This window comes from Ambystoma mexicanum, chromosome 3p, assembly GCF_040938575.1.
Source record: "Ambystoma mexicanum isolate Mex_15411 chromosome 3p, UKY_AmexF1_1, whole genome shotgun sequence".
Classification (NCBI taxonomy): domain Eukaryota; kingdom Metazoa; phylum Chordata; class Amphibia; order Caudata; family Ambystomatidae; genus Ambystoma; species Ambystoma mexicanum.
This window is the reverse complement of record NC_090925.1, coordinates 72,849,060-72,864,539: the sequence shown is the minus strand read 5'-3', so window position 1 is coordinate 72,864,539 and position 15,480 is coordinate 72,849,060.

Genomic DNA, 15,480 nt, shown 5'->3' with positions numbered 1-15,480 from the left:
AGGGTTATTTCATGGTGTTTGTTGCTGGGAAATGGATAGCTGTAGTAGTGACTGAGAGGCCGTGACCATTTGCTGATGTATGCATGCCATTGCATATTGTGTCAGTAATGTTTTTGAGTCCTACTATTTCATAATCCTAAGCACCACATTTGAAATGTTTTTGAGCTCTCTCACAGGGACCAGCCAACCAGTAAACTTCTCAGGCTCTCTCACAGGGACCAGCCAACCAGTAAACTTTTCAGGCTCTCTCACAGGGACCAGCCAACCAGTAAATTTCTCAGGCTCTCTCACAGGGCTTAGTTTTCCTCTAATGCTCAAAGACTCCAATCGCAGGATGTAACCTTCCCTTACAATTTACTGGCTACATCACAGGGAGCAGCTGCCACTTAAGTTTTAGGGCTCTCACAAAGAGTGCTGCCTTTACCACCCATTACCGCTCGCATGATCTCCCAATAAAGTTGTTTATCGCTACCACAGATTGTGTACGGATAGTCTCCCTGTGAGGCTAGCACCTGCTCCATGACTGCCTTGTGTTGTCCTCACCCCAAGGACAGAGATATAAAGGAGGGCATGATGGAACAGAAGCATGTACCTTTCCAGGTTGCCCCAATGGCTGGGTAGTCTAGCTCCCCCCAAGCTTACAGACGCCATGCACCACATATTAGAAGCCAATTCTGCTTCCTCGCCAGTAAAGTGATCCCTAGGGGTGGTGGTGCTGGCAGCCAGGTCACTGGTTGGTTCAGGCAAGGCAAGGGACTTATTTGCTTGTTATTTTAGCATGCCACACAATTTGATTTCTCACTGCCATAGCTCACAGAACGTGGCCATAGCCATTGGTGATTTGCCCTGCTTCACTTTTTCCTAAAGTCTGAGTATAGAAGACTTCAGTCTCATCTTCCTTGATGGTCTTCCCTAGAGGCAGTTCAAAACACTCCACACCCTGGGACGTATGAACTCTGTAGGAGAGATAGAGGTGTTTACTCCCTGGGACTCCTCTTGCCTCTTTGGCAATGGCAAGATGCCTCCATCACCACCTCTTTTTACCCGTTAACTACCTCCTGTCTCTGCCCCTCTAGTACATTCACCACCTTCTACTGCACCTCCACAGGCTGGCCCTGCCACTGAGACCCCTCTATTTCCTCCTTGGTACCCTCACTCTGCTGGGTTGATACCCTGTCCTCCTCATGGGCCCACTGCCAGACAGGAGCGATCTCCTCCTCCTCCAGGGTGCTCACTGAAGCACACACTCCTCCCACATGAAGAACATGCTCATGTCATTCTGCCCAACCTGCATGCTCTCCTGTTCCCCCACTGGACCAGACTCTACAGGGCATCCACAAGAAGCCCTGGGCCTCATTACGACCCCGGCGATAAGTGAAAAACGATGCCGGTAAATGATTACCGGCATCGCTTACCGCTAGGTCAGATCATGACCCGTGAAAGTGCAATTAGCGGCAGGTGGTCGGTCAAAATATCGAAAATAAAATCTCGAATTACAAAAAGCACGAATTAAAAATCTCGAAAAAAAATATCGAATTTATTTATTTATTTATTTATATGTGTTTTTGGGGTCAGGTAAGTAAAAAAAAGGGGTAAAATGAAAAAAGGGGGTTTGGGGGGAACCCCCCCATTTTGAAAAAAAACGGATTGAAAAAAAAATTCGATATTTTTTTTTTGCGATTTTTAATTCGTGCTTTTTTTTCGAGATTTAAATTTTCGAGATTTTGACTATAAACCTTAGCGGCATCATAGTTAACGGCACCAAGCTTGCGCGCACGTGACCTTCCACGCCGTAAGTACCGGCATCGCGCAAAGGTGGGCAAATCACGAACCAAGCGGACATGCTCTTAACGCCATCGCAAAGGCCGTAAAGTACCTTACCGCCATGGTGCTAATTCCACCATCGCGAACCAACCGTAAATGGCCATGTGCAGTGTTCCCAGCTGCCACAGGTGCACAGAATCAGCACAGGTGGAGTCAATACAGACTCACCAAGTACAAAAAGAGCACACCCCACCCCTTCCCACACCCAGTCCCACTCCACAATGATTCCAATACGACTAGCAATGTTGGGACTGGAGGACCTGATTGAAATGCAAGTGCTACAACTACAACAACAACAACAACAACAGGCAGCACAGAGGAGACGCAGGAGGAGAAGGAGGGCAAGGCAGGGCCAGCAAGCCCCATCAGCACAGCCAGTGCCACCACCACCACGCAGGCAGCCCCCAATCCCACGCATCTGAGCCAGTCCATTCAACCTCACCGCTGAGCAGATCCATACCTTGTACCGTTTGGACCGGGACACCATCACCACCATCGTTGACATGATACACAACAACATCGTCAGCATGATAGAAACATCCACCGCCATCCCCCCCCTACTGAAGGTAGTGTCCGTGCTCCACTTCCTGGCCACAGGCACCTATCAGCACACAGTGGGGCATTTGCATGGCATTTCACAACCATTATTCTCACGTTCGCTGATCTAAGTGCTTGATGCCCTCCTCAAGCACACAGACGACCACATTTCCTTACCACGGTCTGCCCAGGAGATTGCAAACACCAAAGTGGGTTTCCATGCACTAGCCGGCATACCTGGTTGCATCGGTGCCATCGACTGCACCCATGTGGAATTGGTGGTCCCACATGCCATGGAGGTAGTGTACTGCAACTGTAAACTGTTTCACTCAATCAATGTGCAAATGGTATGTGACTCCAACAGGATTATCACACATTGTTGTGCCCGATTCCCCGGGTCAACCCATGATTCAATGGTCCTGCGTAACTCCACAATACCATGCTACATGGAGCGACATGCAGGGCCAAGATCCTGGCTACTCGGTGAGTCTCATGTCATGGCCATGGAAATGTGAAGTGGGTAGGAGATTGACGTACCAATGCATACTTTACCTTGCTGAAAGGGGGGGGAATGATGCATACTTTACCTGGCTGAAAGGGGGGGGATGATGCATACTTTACCTGGCTGAAAGGGGGGGGAATGATGCATACTTTACCTGGCTGAAAGGGGGGGGAGGGTGATGCATACTTTACCTGGCTGAAAGGGGGGGGATGATACATACTTTACCTGGCTGAAGGGGGGGAGGGAATGATGCATACTTTACCTGGCTGAAAGGGGGGGGTGATGCATACTTTACCTGGCTGAAAGGGGGGGGGATGATGCATACTTTACCTGGCTGCGAGTACCAGAGGCAATGGAGCCAGCTCATACCCTAAAGCAGCCCAAACATCAACTGACACCTGTACACATAATGCCCGATGTAAGCAGCCCTACCATGTGAACGAAGGTGTGTCCCAACCATGACACAACCATCTGCAAGTGCATTGTACCGATTTGGACCACATTGACCTCGACGAAATGCACCTACATGCAATGACTTCAGCCAATACACGGCACCAAACCCCATCAACTGAAAGGCCAGTCCCCCATAACTGCGCACATTACGAACAAACAGATCAATACACCACTACACAGACACCGAGGCCCAAAAAATGTGCCTATCAACATTAGTAGTGCTCAGTGGGGTCATCATGAGGCTGACAGCAATGTTGCCATGATGAGAGTGTTGATGTCACAGGACACCTGCCAGGTCACCAAAACAAACGCCATGAACGAACACAGTGGATGGGCACTCACAAGGCACTGGACCCCCCTGCATACATTGGTTGATCTCATGCAAAACAGTCCATGAGAGGAATACACATATACCGGTCACATAGTGTGAATCCATTTGTGCATGTAAAAGTGGTACAAAGTAAGAGTTGAATGCATGCCATGGTGGCACGTCATGATTTGAGATTTGATGTCATGACTGACACATACATTGTTGCGCACATACAGGTGATGCGGGCTATCCCCTGAAGAGGTGGCTCCTTACACCAGTCCGGAACCCACAGAACCAGCACAAGGAGGTCTTCAATCGTGCACATACACAAACCCATGTGGTGATTTAGCAGGCATTTGGCCTATTGAAGGCACGGTTTCGTTGCCTCTGCAGGTCTGGTGGGGCACTCCTGTACCGCCATGAGAAGGTGGCAAAGATCGTCATGGCATGTGTCATGCTACACAATATGTGCATCAGACGGAATGTGCCCCTGCCCCGTGACGCTGAACTGCAACCACCTGACGATGAGGATGAGGAGGGTGGGGATGGGGCAGCACCTCAGGGAGGCAGCGATGCACAGGAGGGACGTGACATCCGTCAGACTCTGATTAACCAATGTTTCTAGCACACACTGATGGGGGGTGTCACATGGAGATGGGAATTGGGGCACTGTGTGTGTCTGGGATATGCACACTGTGGACTGTTCACCAATAAAGCACACATACGCAATGAGCAATGTCCACACATGTGATTTGTGATCAAGCAAAAATTGTATTGTAAATGTGAATTCAATTAACACACCCACTCCCCCCTCCCCCCTCAACTCCCCAACACACCCACTCCCCCCTCAACTCCCCAACACACCCACTCCCCCCTCCCCCCTCAACTCCCCAACACACCCACTCCACCCTCCCCCCTCAACTCTCCAACACACCCACTCCCCCCTCCCCCCTCAACTCCCCAACACACCCACTCCCCCCTCCCCCCTCAACTCCCCAACACACCCACTCCCCCTCCCACCTCAACTCCCCAACACACCCACTCCCCCTCCCCCCTCAACTCCCCGCAAAAGTGCGTGGATGCCTGTGTTGAAGTGCCTAATGTGGAATTGTTCCACTGGGCGGTCTCTATTGGCAGCCCCCTCTGCCGGCCCCCGGGGCACCCCTGCCTGTACTCCGCAGGTTCCTGGCCGACCTGCGGACGGGGTTGCTTGGGGCAGAACTGGCAGCGGAGGAGGTGCTCGGCTGCGCACTAGGACGCATGTCCCTCATTGTCTGTGTAAGCTCAGAGAGCACGCGCCGCACCGCGACAAGTTCGGCACAGATGTCCTTGGTGGAGGATTGTATGGCTGCCTTCACAGTCTCGGCACATTTTTGCATGTCAGCACTTGCATCTCCACATTCGGCCACATGCTGAGTGAGGAGTGAGGACAGTTGGTGTTGCCTTGTTAAAATGTGGTCCAGCGACTGTTGGTATTGTTGGGCATTGGATGATGCCATTGGCGCATTCATTGGGCTACTCCCCTCCTACACACCTTCCACTGGGCATGGAGTGGCTGGCCAGGAGTCATCAGGGGATTACCCCTGTGTGCTATCAGCATGCAGGCTACATGGGGACAGGTAGGGGGAATGAGGGTGGGCAGTGGGGGGACATTCTATGACATCATCATCATTCCCCACATCACTATCCGAGCAAGCTGCAATGGCAGCAGTCTCCCCAATCGTACTGCTTCCTGCAGACACAGTCCCTTCAGTGGTCACCAGTTGTTGCATGTCTGTTGCTGGTGGTACCATGCTGCTTGCCTTGGTGCTTATCGTTGCCCTGGCCTGTGTTGTGGCAGTCGATTTTGGCTGCTGTGGGGTTTTTTTTGGTCCAGCAGAGGTGGAGGGTTGGTGTGGTGTTGCCTCGGGCCTGGCCTTCTTGGCAGGTGTGGTGCCAGTCTCGTCCTCGCCAAGGTCCGAATGGGAGCCTGTGGTGGAGCAAAGGAGGGAAAGTGTTATTGATGGGTCTGCGGACATTGAGCAGGCATTGTGATGACTGCCATGATTTTGATAACTAGATGTTGCACTTTGGAGGCAGTGACATACAGGTTGTCTCCCTTTTGGGTGGGAGAAGCACGCAGGAATGTGGGTGCCTACAGTGAGAGTGTGCATACTGCATGTGTACAGGGTGTAGGTCAATGATGCCTGTTGGCAGTCTTCTGCTGATGTGTTGCGTTAACCCTATTAGGCAACATTGTGCCTCCCATGAAACTGGACTTCAGGAAGTTTAGCATGGCTTAATTTGAGGCACCTACCTGCGTCACCTGATGTAGGGGCTCCTCTCTCCATTTCACCGAACCGTCGATGCTCTCGGTGCCATTGGTTGTGGCACATATCTCCTCCCACGGCTCCATTTTTATCGGTGAGTCTGCGCCCCCACCAGTTGCCATGCCCAGATTTCTGTTGGCAGACAGTATGCTCCTTACACGGAGCCGGAGGTTGTCCCACCTTTTCCGGCACTGTTTTGTGGTGCGGGGTGTTGTTCCTACTGCACTGACCCTCTGTGCGACTAGGTCCCCTATGGCCTTCTTCCGGGCTATTGCCGGTCTGGTCATTTCACTGAAGAATACAATGTCTGCATTTTCCAGTAGGGTTTCCGCCAACATGGTGAGCTCTTCCCTACTGAAGCGCTCCTCCCGCAGCCGATCGCAAGATTTTTTGACAACTTTCGGCATTCTGACGATGGGTGGATGTGGGTGAAGGTTTGTGGTGGGTCTCGGGGTCAGATGTGCACTGGTTGTGGAGGATTGCAATGGATTGTGTTTTTAAAGATGGCCGCCGTACTCTTTCCCGTTCCGGTTCGATGGCCTAACTTCTGGATCCGCTTCTTTACAGTCACCGCTAATAGCGGTCACCGCTATTTGCGGTGATCGCTAATATCGGTGGGTAGGGTGGCGGTGGTGCAGCTTGCACGGCATACAATGCCGGTAGGTGCCGTTTTTGGGACGTTAACGGCATGGTGCAGATTACATTACCGGTATGGCGCAATGCTCGTGCCCGACAGGTGGTAATGTACTGCTTTTAACGGTTTCAGGCCAGCACGGACACGTTAGTTGCGCCATGCCGGTAATGTCCATTACTTACCGCTGAGGTTGTAATGAGGCCCACTGACTCTATGCTCCTTTGGGAACCACCACTGAGCCTCCATTGCTGACCCTTGCCTCTGTGTTTGTAGTCTCCTCTGATGACCTTCACCCTGCCACCTCTAAAACTTCTTCTCATGAGGCCTCTCCAAATCCATCAGCACGTATAGCTGATGACTCAGAGGAGCAGTGACTACAGCAAAACAAAGGAGGTGATGGCTGGAAGGTTTAGAATTAATCTTAACATCTGGCGTTGCTCTGGGCAACCCCCCAGATCATCGTTCTTCACCTGCCAAGCCATTACAAATGGGGAAAGACCATATGCAAATCAGGCTTGGTCGCACCACTAAAGGGGCAGTCACGCCCAAACTGCTACATCGCATCCCTTCTGCACGAGACCACAAGCATCCCAAAAAAAATTCTGCATGGTTGCACATCATTATTGAGGAGTAACTTGGGTCGCTAGGCACACCAGGCACGGGACCCACCTATGGGCATACCCGTCCTACCCAGGGTGACTGCAGCAAAACAAAAGAGGAGCAGTGAGGCGGAATGGCCGAGGCCCGTAAATTGGTGCCCACCCTTCACATCCATCATAGGGTAATCCTCCTCTGTATGCAGTTTGACCTACTTTTCTTTTACTCCCATCGTCTTCCCCTCACAAGCATCATATGTGCACCATGGCAAAACAGGCCAGCAAACCCCCAACAAAGAAATCCCAAGAACATCCCAAGAAGTCAAAACAGTAAAAACACCAGTAGAACCAAAAACACTCTGGGAACAAGACAACTCAAATTAGAGACTTTATAACTATGAAACTGCTATGGTGGCAATGTTGTGCAGTATAACAACAGAGTAACATAGCACAAGACTATTTAACACTAGCTTATGAGAAACCAAGATAACAATATGTGGGAAGGCAAGGGGCCAACATCAAGAACCCCTAGCACTACCCAGAAAAGGGTAAACAACATTTTGGAGAGCTTTTCCTGTGTTTCATTTGAGGATAGAATTAGGGACAGGCTTTTTTTATAGTTTTTATCTAAAGTAAAAGTTAAAGAAAAATTGACATTTTGTTTTTCTTTTTCATATGGGGGAACTAACAATCCACTGAACAAAAACAAAGACAAATAGGATCATAAAATGACAACAGAGCCACTCCGGAGAAGTCACATAGCGGAGAACACGTTCTGCCTTCCAGCAGCCCTGGTAGGTGAGTCTCCTTGAGCGCTGTGCTTGCGTTAAATTTGTAATTTTATTTGCGGCCAATTGGATTCTGCTCTTCCCCTCCGTGGCCCCCCACCCCCGTGACCTCTTCCTGTTGCCCTTCCCACACCCGCCTCCCAGCCAACCCTATCCCCAGATTGGATATGGCCTCATAACAACATTGACCTGGAGTCCCATTCCGCACCAGGAGAGTACTTTCTGCCTTCCAGCAGCCCTGGAAGGTGAGACTCCTTGAGCTTTGTGCTTGCATTAAATTTGTAACTTTATCTGTGGGCAATTGTATTCTTGGTCTGCATCACAGCCCGCTCTTCCCCTCCTTCCCCCAGTGACCTCTTCCTGTTCCCCTCCCCACGCCTGCCTCCCAGTTCCCTCTACCCCCAGATTGGGTCTGGCCTCATAACAACATTGGTCTGGAGCCCCATTTTGCACCATTTGTGCCAAACATGATTCTTGGTCCACAACGCAGCCCACACTTCCCCTCCCTGCCCCCTGTGACCACTTCCTCTTCCCCTCGCTGTGCCCGCCTCCCTGGCTGCCCTGCCCCAGATTGGTTCTGGCCTAGTAACAACATTGGCTTGGAGCCCCATTCCACACCAGGCGAACGCTTTCTGCCTTCCAGTAGCCCTGGTAGGTGAGTCTCCTTGAGCTCCATGCTCGCATTAAATGTGTAACTTTATTTGCAGCCAATTTCATTCTTGGTCCGCATCGCAAAAAGTTCAAGAAGGATATCCTGGTCTCCAACCCTGGCCTCCCTATTGCTGATACCCACATCAGCACTTCCTCCAGAAAGCCCCTAACTGACATCCTCTTTGTCGTTCCCTCCCCAGACCTATTGACCCATCATATGGTCTCGGATCTCTCTCCTATCTCTTCCTCTTCCATTAATGGTGACACTCAGTGGGAGGTCCTCTTAACCCCCTTCCACTTTTCAAAAACCATCATTAATGTCTATCTGGATGGCACTGTCTTGGTCCAAAGCCCTCAGCCCAATCTCCTCCTTTTCAATAGGTGTCTTCTGGATCTTATCAACTTCCGTCCTTTCCTCGCTACTCCTACTAGCACCTCTCTGCCTCTGCTGCCACCTCCTTCCTCTACCACCTCTCTAGCACCTTCCTCCGCCACTCTGGCTACTATGCCACCTCCTTCAACCACCTCTAACCACTTTTGGGTTGCTCTACCACTTCCGCTTGGTGTACCGCAATTCTGTACCCCACCACGGAAGTCTTTCAAATATGGCAAGCTGCTCCATGTTGCTACTCTCAACTCTCGCTTTGCTGTCAAACACTCCTATGAAATCTCCCCTTCTCAAAGATCTTGACCTGGATGTCCTCACTCTCACTGAGACATGGTTCTTCGCTAGCTCTGTCATAAGTTTTGACACTCTTCACCCTGATGGCTACAAGATCCTCTCAGAGCCCAGAACCAACTGACTTGGAGTTGCTCTCATCTTCCTGGAGTGGGTCCCTGCTTCTGTCATTTCTACGCCGGCCTACTCCTCCTTTGAATGCTTGGTTTGCAGGCTTTCTATCTACCCTGGCCCCTCTATGACTGTGGCCACCATCTACAGGCCCCCTGGCCAGGTCACCCTCTTCCTCTCAGAGTGGGCTGACCTCTCCTATCCTCTCCTTGCCTCCACCTCTTAACTTCTCCTCCTCGGAGACCTCAACATCCACCTGGATGCTTCTTATCCCTCCTCTGGGCTCTTCCGCAACCTCTGCGAGACTCTCTGTCTCTCCATTCTACCCTCTGGTCCTACACACTTTGCCGTTCACACCTTAGATGTTCGCATCCCCTGAGACATCCCCCTCTCTAACCCTCTCACCACTTCTCTCTCTTGGACTGAGCACTTTCTGCTTTCATCTCACCTGAAACTCTCTGTCCCTCAGGCAAAGCCCATCCCAGCACTGCCACCTACCTTTTCGGTCATCCGGCCCATGAAGCATGCATCAGTGGAGGCTTTGTCTCTACTTTCTCTGCTCCTCCTCTGCCTGCGGTGGACTCACACACTGACACAGCCCTCTCTAACCTGCATTTTTCTGTCTACAATGCTTTGGACATCCTTGCCCCTGTCATGAGAATCCGTTTGAAGCCTACCTCCAAGTGCAACTCTTGGTATAACTTGCCGCCCTGAAAAGAAAGTGCAGGCTTTATCAATGAACTTGTTTCATCTAAAGGTTTTGGCTCAGGACTATTGGTATAACTCCAACCTTGCCGCCCTGAAAAGAAAGTGCAGGATGGCTAAGATGAAGTGGAGGGCCTCGGGCGCATCCATTGATAACATGCCCGCCGCCTGCTCCAAAGGCAGTACTGGCTCTCTGTCCTGTCCAAGAAGAGAGTCCACATCCAAGCCCATATCTCTGCTGCCTCGCTCTAGCCTTGGCCAATTTCTGCAATCACTCTTTCGCCATTGGATCCTTTCTCTGTCCCCTGAAGCAATCCCTTGTGCACCCCCTCTTTAAAAAGCCTTCTAGCGATCCTACATGTCTGCAATCTATCGCCCGATCTCTATCACTCCTTTCCTGGGCAAACGCTTGGAAAAGCTGGCCTTCTCCCAGCTTACTCTGCACACTGAATCTGTTGGTTCTGTCTACAATGCTTTGGACATCCTTGGCCCTGTCATGAGAATCGGTTTGAAGCCTACCTCCAAGTGCAACTCTTGGTATAACTCCAACCTTGCCGCCCTGAAAAGAAAGTGCAGGCTTTATCAATGAACTTGTTTCATCTAAAGGTTTTGGCTCAGGACTCCCCACACACACACACATCGTGAAAACCTGAACATATCCAGCATCTGCGTAACCGGCACCATTGCTCTGCCATGGTGTGCTGTTAGGGCCAGTTATAAAATGGGTAAACGCTCAGCATTAGTGTAGGAGATTACACACCACTCTCTTCGTGTTGCCACTAGACTATGTTGTGAAACATGCAAAAGGTCAAGCGTCTACGAGAATGAGACACATACACCCGTACTGGTTTGTGTAAAGTACAGGAAAAGCTGCATAATACTGTTATTCACATGGAATGCAATGTAACAAAATGTATAAAGCACAACCACAACCTTAGGCATCTAGGCTCTGAAAATGAATTGCCTGAGCAGAGCTGAAGCGATGCTGCGTTGCACGTGGGCCACTTATGGAGGCCGAGCAGTGCTGCGAAGTGAGTCAGGGGCCCACCCTTGCAATTCCTGCAGCTATCATCAGCACGCCCTGCAGTGCATATTGGGGAAGGTTGTTTCTCTGCAGGGATGTTTGCGCTATTAGTGCAGAGGGGGGAGGGGGGTCATTGTAGCTTCATTTCTCGTGTTTACCCCAAGCCACATTGCAGAGCCGCATAACATCATTACATGTCAACAATCCATGCATAATTGACCTAGTTTGCCACGCAAGGCATTGTCCTCATAACGTATGCAGACGAACCACAGTTTGGGCCGGTTGGGCTATGGCGATGATATTAAAGACAAACTGAAGCCCAGCTCCATGAGACCTGCTTCCACCACACCGAGCTCTGCCACCTGGCACCGTTTTGAGGTGGGGCGGTGATGCGCAACCACAGAGAACGCCACCCACGAAGTGGCACGCTGATGAGCGGCGCCTATTCATGAAAGTTGCTCAAGCCCACGCCAAACAACTGGTGTGCTGTGCATTACTCATCATCTCTGACCCCCATTAATGTTGGCAAATATACCACGAGCTGATCTTCTGTCCACACAATACAATGGAACATGATAATGTGCAGTGTATGTATTCTATATCAGTGTGTATGTGTACGAGCAGACTATTTTTGTATTTGGATTTTTTTCATATGCTTTTCACCAAAGGCACAACTACACGAGGCGCCGGGGATGACACTTATGGACATATGAAATGGGAGTAGTTAAGCGCTTTTGGACGTGTTGAGTCTCAAAAAAGGCAGCACAACCTTAATAGGATTCCGGGAGTGCTCTCACAGGTTCTGATAGTGTTTTTATTATCTTGGAACCCAGAGCACCCCCACCGCTTCAGGCTCCCTTTCGCCAGATGGGGACATTTACAAGTTTGTTTTCCGTTTTGTTCTCAACCTTGACAAAAGAGAAAGTATGTGAATTCGCCCCCCCCCCACCTGAACCCTCCTTCTTAGATAACTATTTGCTTACTTATTTGTCACTGAGGTAATTTACTTTCTGTAATGTAAGCGTGGTGATATTGTGATGGCCAAAAAATTGACTGATGTCCACTTTTTGAGACATTCTCTCGCAGAAGCACGTGGCATATTCTCTTTGGGCGCAAAGGGTTGCATCGTGGGCCTGCAGAGGAGAGCGGCAAGTGACTGCACCCAGAGCGGATCTAAACGTGGGTCGCGGCGGCGCAAAGAGACGGTTGCTGTTGGTGGATGAAGCACACATGCATAAGGCGGGGGTGCATATTGCTTGGGCAGGTGTGTACGGGGCTTGTGATTGCAGGTCGATCCAATGTACATGGGAGGCAGACGGATACACTCGGGGTGTATGTACTTATTACACACAGGGCAAAGGTACAGACATGCGTGCCAACATTTGATATGCGCTACAGGACAGAAATTCCCCCAACGAACAAAGCGAGGGACCCATACCCCTGCCCATGTCAAAAAAGAACACATTGATAGCAGGAACGGAAACAAAGATATATGATTTATAGGCGGGGCTAAACATGTGACATCTCAGCAACAGTCGCCTAACTTGCTGAACTGTATTTAATGCATTCTGCTTTAGGATTCTCTACTTATTCGAGCTTTCAAACAGCTTGGGTCTGTCCCCTCCCACATTCAACCAAGCTTGAAGGGTATGACGTACCTCCAGGGACACCTTAAGCACTTTTGGGGCCCAGGACATGGACACCTTTGGGGCCCCCCTCTACTGGACCAAAATACTTAAGGGATATAGAATTTCTTGTTGAACCCACCCTACGTCCGTCTTGATCAAAACCCATAGGTTGATATGTTATTTGTGGAGCTCAGAATAAGCATGGATAACCCCCTTTCAGCCTCCTTACCCTCGTCATGCTTGCTGTAATCATAAACATAGCTAAGTAGCATTTCAAGGGCAACATTAGCAGTCTACAACAAAGGTAGAAACCTTGGGGTCATTTTTGACTCCACTCTCTCCTCCTCCTCTCACATTTCGGACATCTCTAAAAAGTCTATCAGCTAAACCTCCTCAGGGGTACTCTACCTTTTCTCACTTTCCCCCAGAGGCTCACTGTCTCCAGAGCCCTGGTTCTCTATAGGCTGGACTATTGCAACAACCTCTTCCTCAACATCCCTTCTTCTGCCCTGCACCCTCTGCAACTCATCCAGAACAGAACCGCAAGTCTTATCCTTGGCCTTAAGTCAGGGACCTCTTTTCTCTGGTGCTGACATCCCTTCACTGGCTCCCTCTGGCTGCAAGGATCAAGTTCAAGACCCTCTGCATTGTTCATAAGTCTTTCTGGGGCCCGGGACCTGCCTACCTGCAACGCTGCCAACCTAAATACTGTCCCTCACGACCCTTCCACTCATATACCTCCAACCTTCTGTGAGTGAGCTGGTTCTCCTGTGGAGTACATTTACCCACTCAGCAGAATTCCTCTCCAACACCAAGCTGCACTTCAGCAGTTACCAGCAGAATAGCTGCGCAGCCTCCTTGAGCACCATTGTCTCACATCAAAACTGTGTTTTGCAGCTACAAATTGATGGCTGCACTGTCTTGCCAAGCACCTATCGGGTATCGGGCAAGATGGAACAGGGAGCACACAGAGAAAGGCTGCCAGTGTGTTTTCTTAGGTGCACCCAAGAAGAGAATCGAAAAGCAGTGCTGCTTTGCTTCTAGCAAAAAATGTCCCTCTGAAAAAGGAAACATTTAACATTTAAAATGATGTTGCCCTGATGCCCTTTTCATCTGTTAAACAAGATACAGTTCTGATCCAGTAAGGCCCAACTATGCCCAGCCATATTCCGGTTGTGCTTTAGAAAAAGAGAGCATTTCTCACTGAATGATAAGATGTGTCAGGCAAGATCGGGGAAATCACCAGAAACTTTTCTCTCAGCATTACGGAAAAATGCTTGACTTTTATGATACAAAATGTCAAAATAAACTCTTCAAAAGAAAAGCTAGCTCTCTGGGCAAATGTCAATTTCAGTGGACCTGTGCCTTGAACAGATTGCTGTGTAAGAGAAACTGACTAGGGCTGCAAACAATGTTGGGAATCCAGATGGAAGAGAAAACCGAATTTGAAAGGGACATCCCAGAAGAATACACCACCTCTCAAAATGTGCTTTTGCAAACAAGAAAAATATCTGTTTTAAAAGGGTAATGTTGAATAAGGCCCTGTCCTTGTCTGGAAATGTAAGGGGGGGCTGGTTAAAAGATAATATAATGTTTTATTCCAAAAGCCTGGCCTTTTGAGCTCGGGAAAACTAACTAAATAAATAAATAAAGACATTGGCTGTTCTAGGGAACCAGCCAAACAGGTTTCCTGCTTGGCTTCAAAGGACATTTGTGTGCTGGCAACAGGAGTGGTCTTCCCCCAAACAGAGCCACAATCGATTTCTCAGACACCTATGTGTTACTTTTTGCCACTAGAAGCTCTGGATGGACCAATGGGGAGCATGTAACACGCCCATCAGACTTGGTGGCTGGGCTCCAGCTTGATACAATAGATTCTGGAACACCCACATGTTACTTTTGGAAGTACCACCTCCCTGCAACATTAAACTGGGGAGACTCAAAGGCCACCCCAGAGCAACATTTGGATGTATACCCTTATTTGGTAGACAATGCTGGCCATCTGGCTCAAAAGACTATTTTATCAATAAACTTTTAAGACTTTTATCTCTGCAACCGGACCATGCAGGAATGTAAAAGTTTAACAGTCTAAATGTAATTTCTGTGGCTTTAAAACAAGATAGTGTGGCTGTACATAGAATTTTGGGGACAGAAATCGCAGAAAATGGTATACTCTGAGGAAAGTGTTTAAGGTGCCACCTTGAAATTCAGTACTACCATGCCTTATGATAATATGTAAGTTATAGAATTTTAGGTAATATTTTTCTCACTGAAAATGACGAAAATCTATTAGACGGACTAAACCAAGTCCTACAAACTTGGGAGTTGGACTACCATGCTCTGAGTGAAATATGTAATCTGCCTATGTAATTTGCAAAAGTGCCACAATTGTAAAAGGAGTGATTTATGTCAAAATTGATTTTTGCAAAAATGACTAGGATGGCTTTGTACCTCATAAAACACCACCCCATTAACTGAGTCCCCTCCTGAAAAAGGAGACCACCAACATAGGCAGACCTATTTGGTTCTTAGGGGTAGGTCTAGCTTATTTCTTCCCAATAATAAATCCTGTGAGGTCACCCACTTTATAAAAGGGGGAAGCTCACAGAGACAAGTACACTCTCTTCTTAATTTTCTAGTGCCTGCATATCCACATATTCCACCTTTACTCTGCAAGATTCCAGATTCTACTGCCAGGCCAGAGCATAGCTGACCCTATCCAGGCAGGA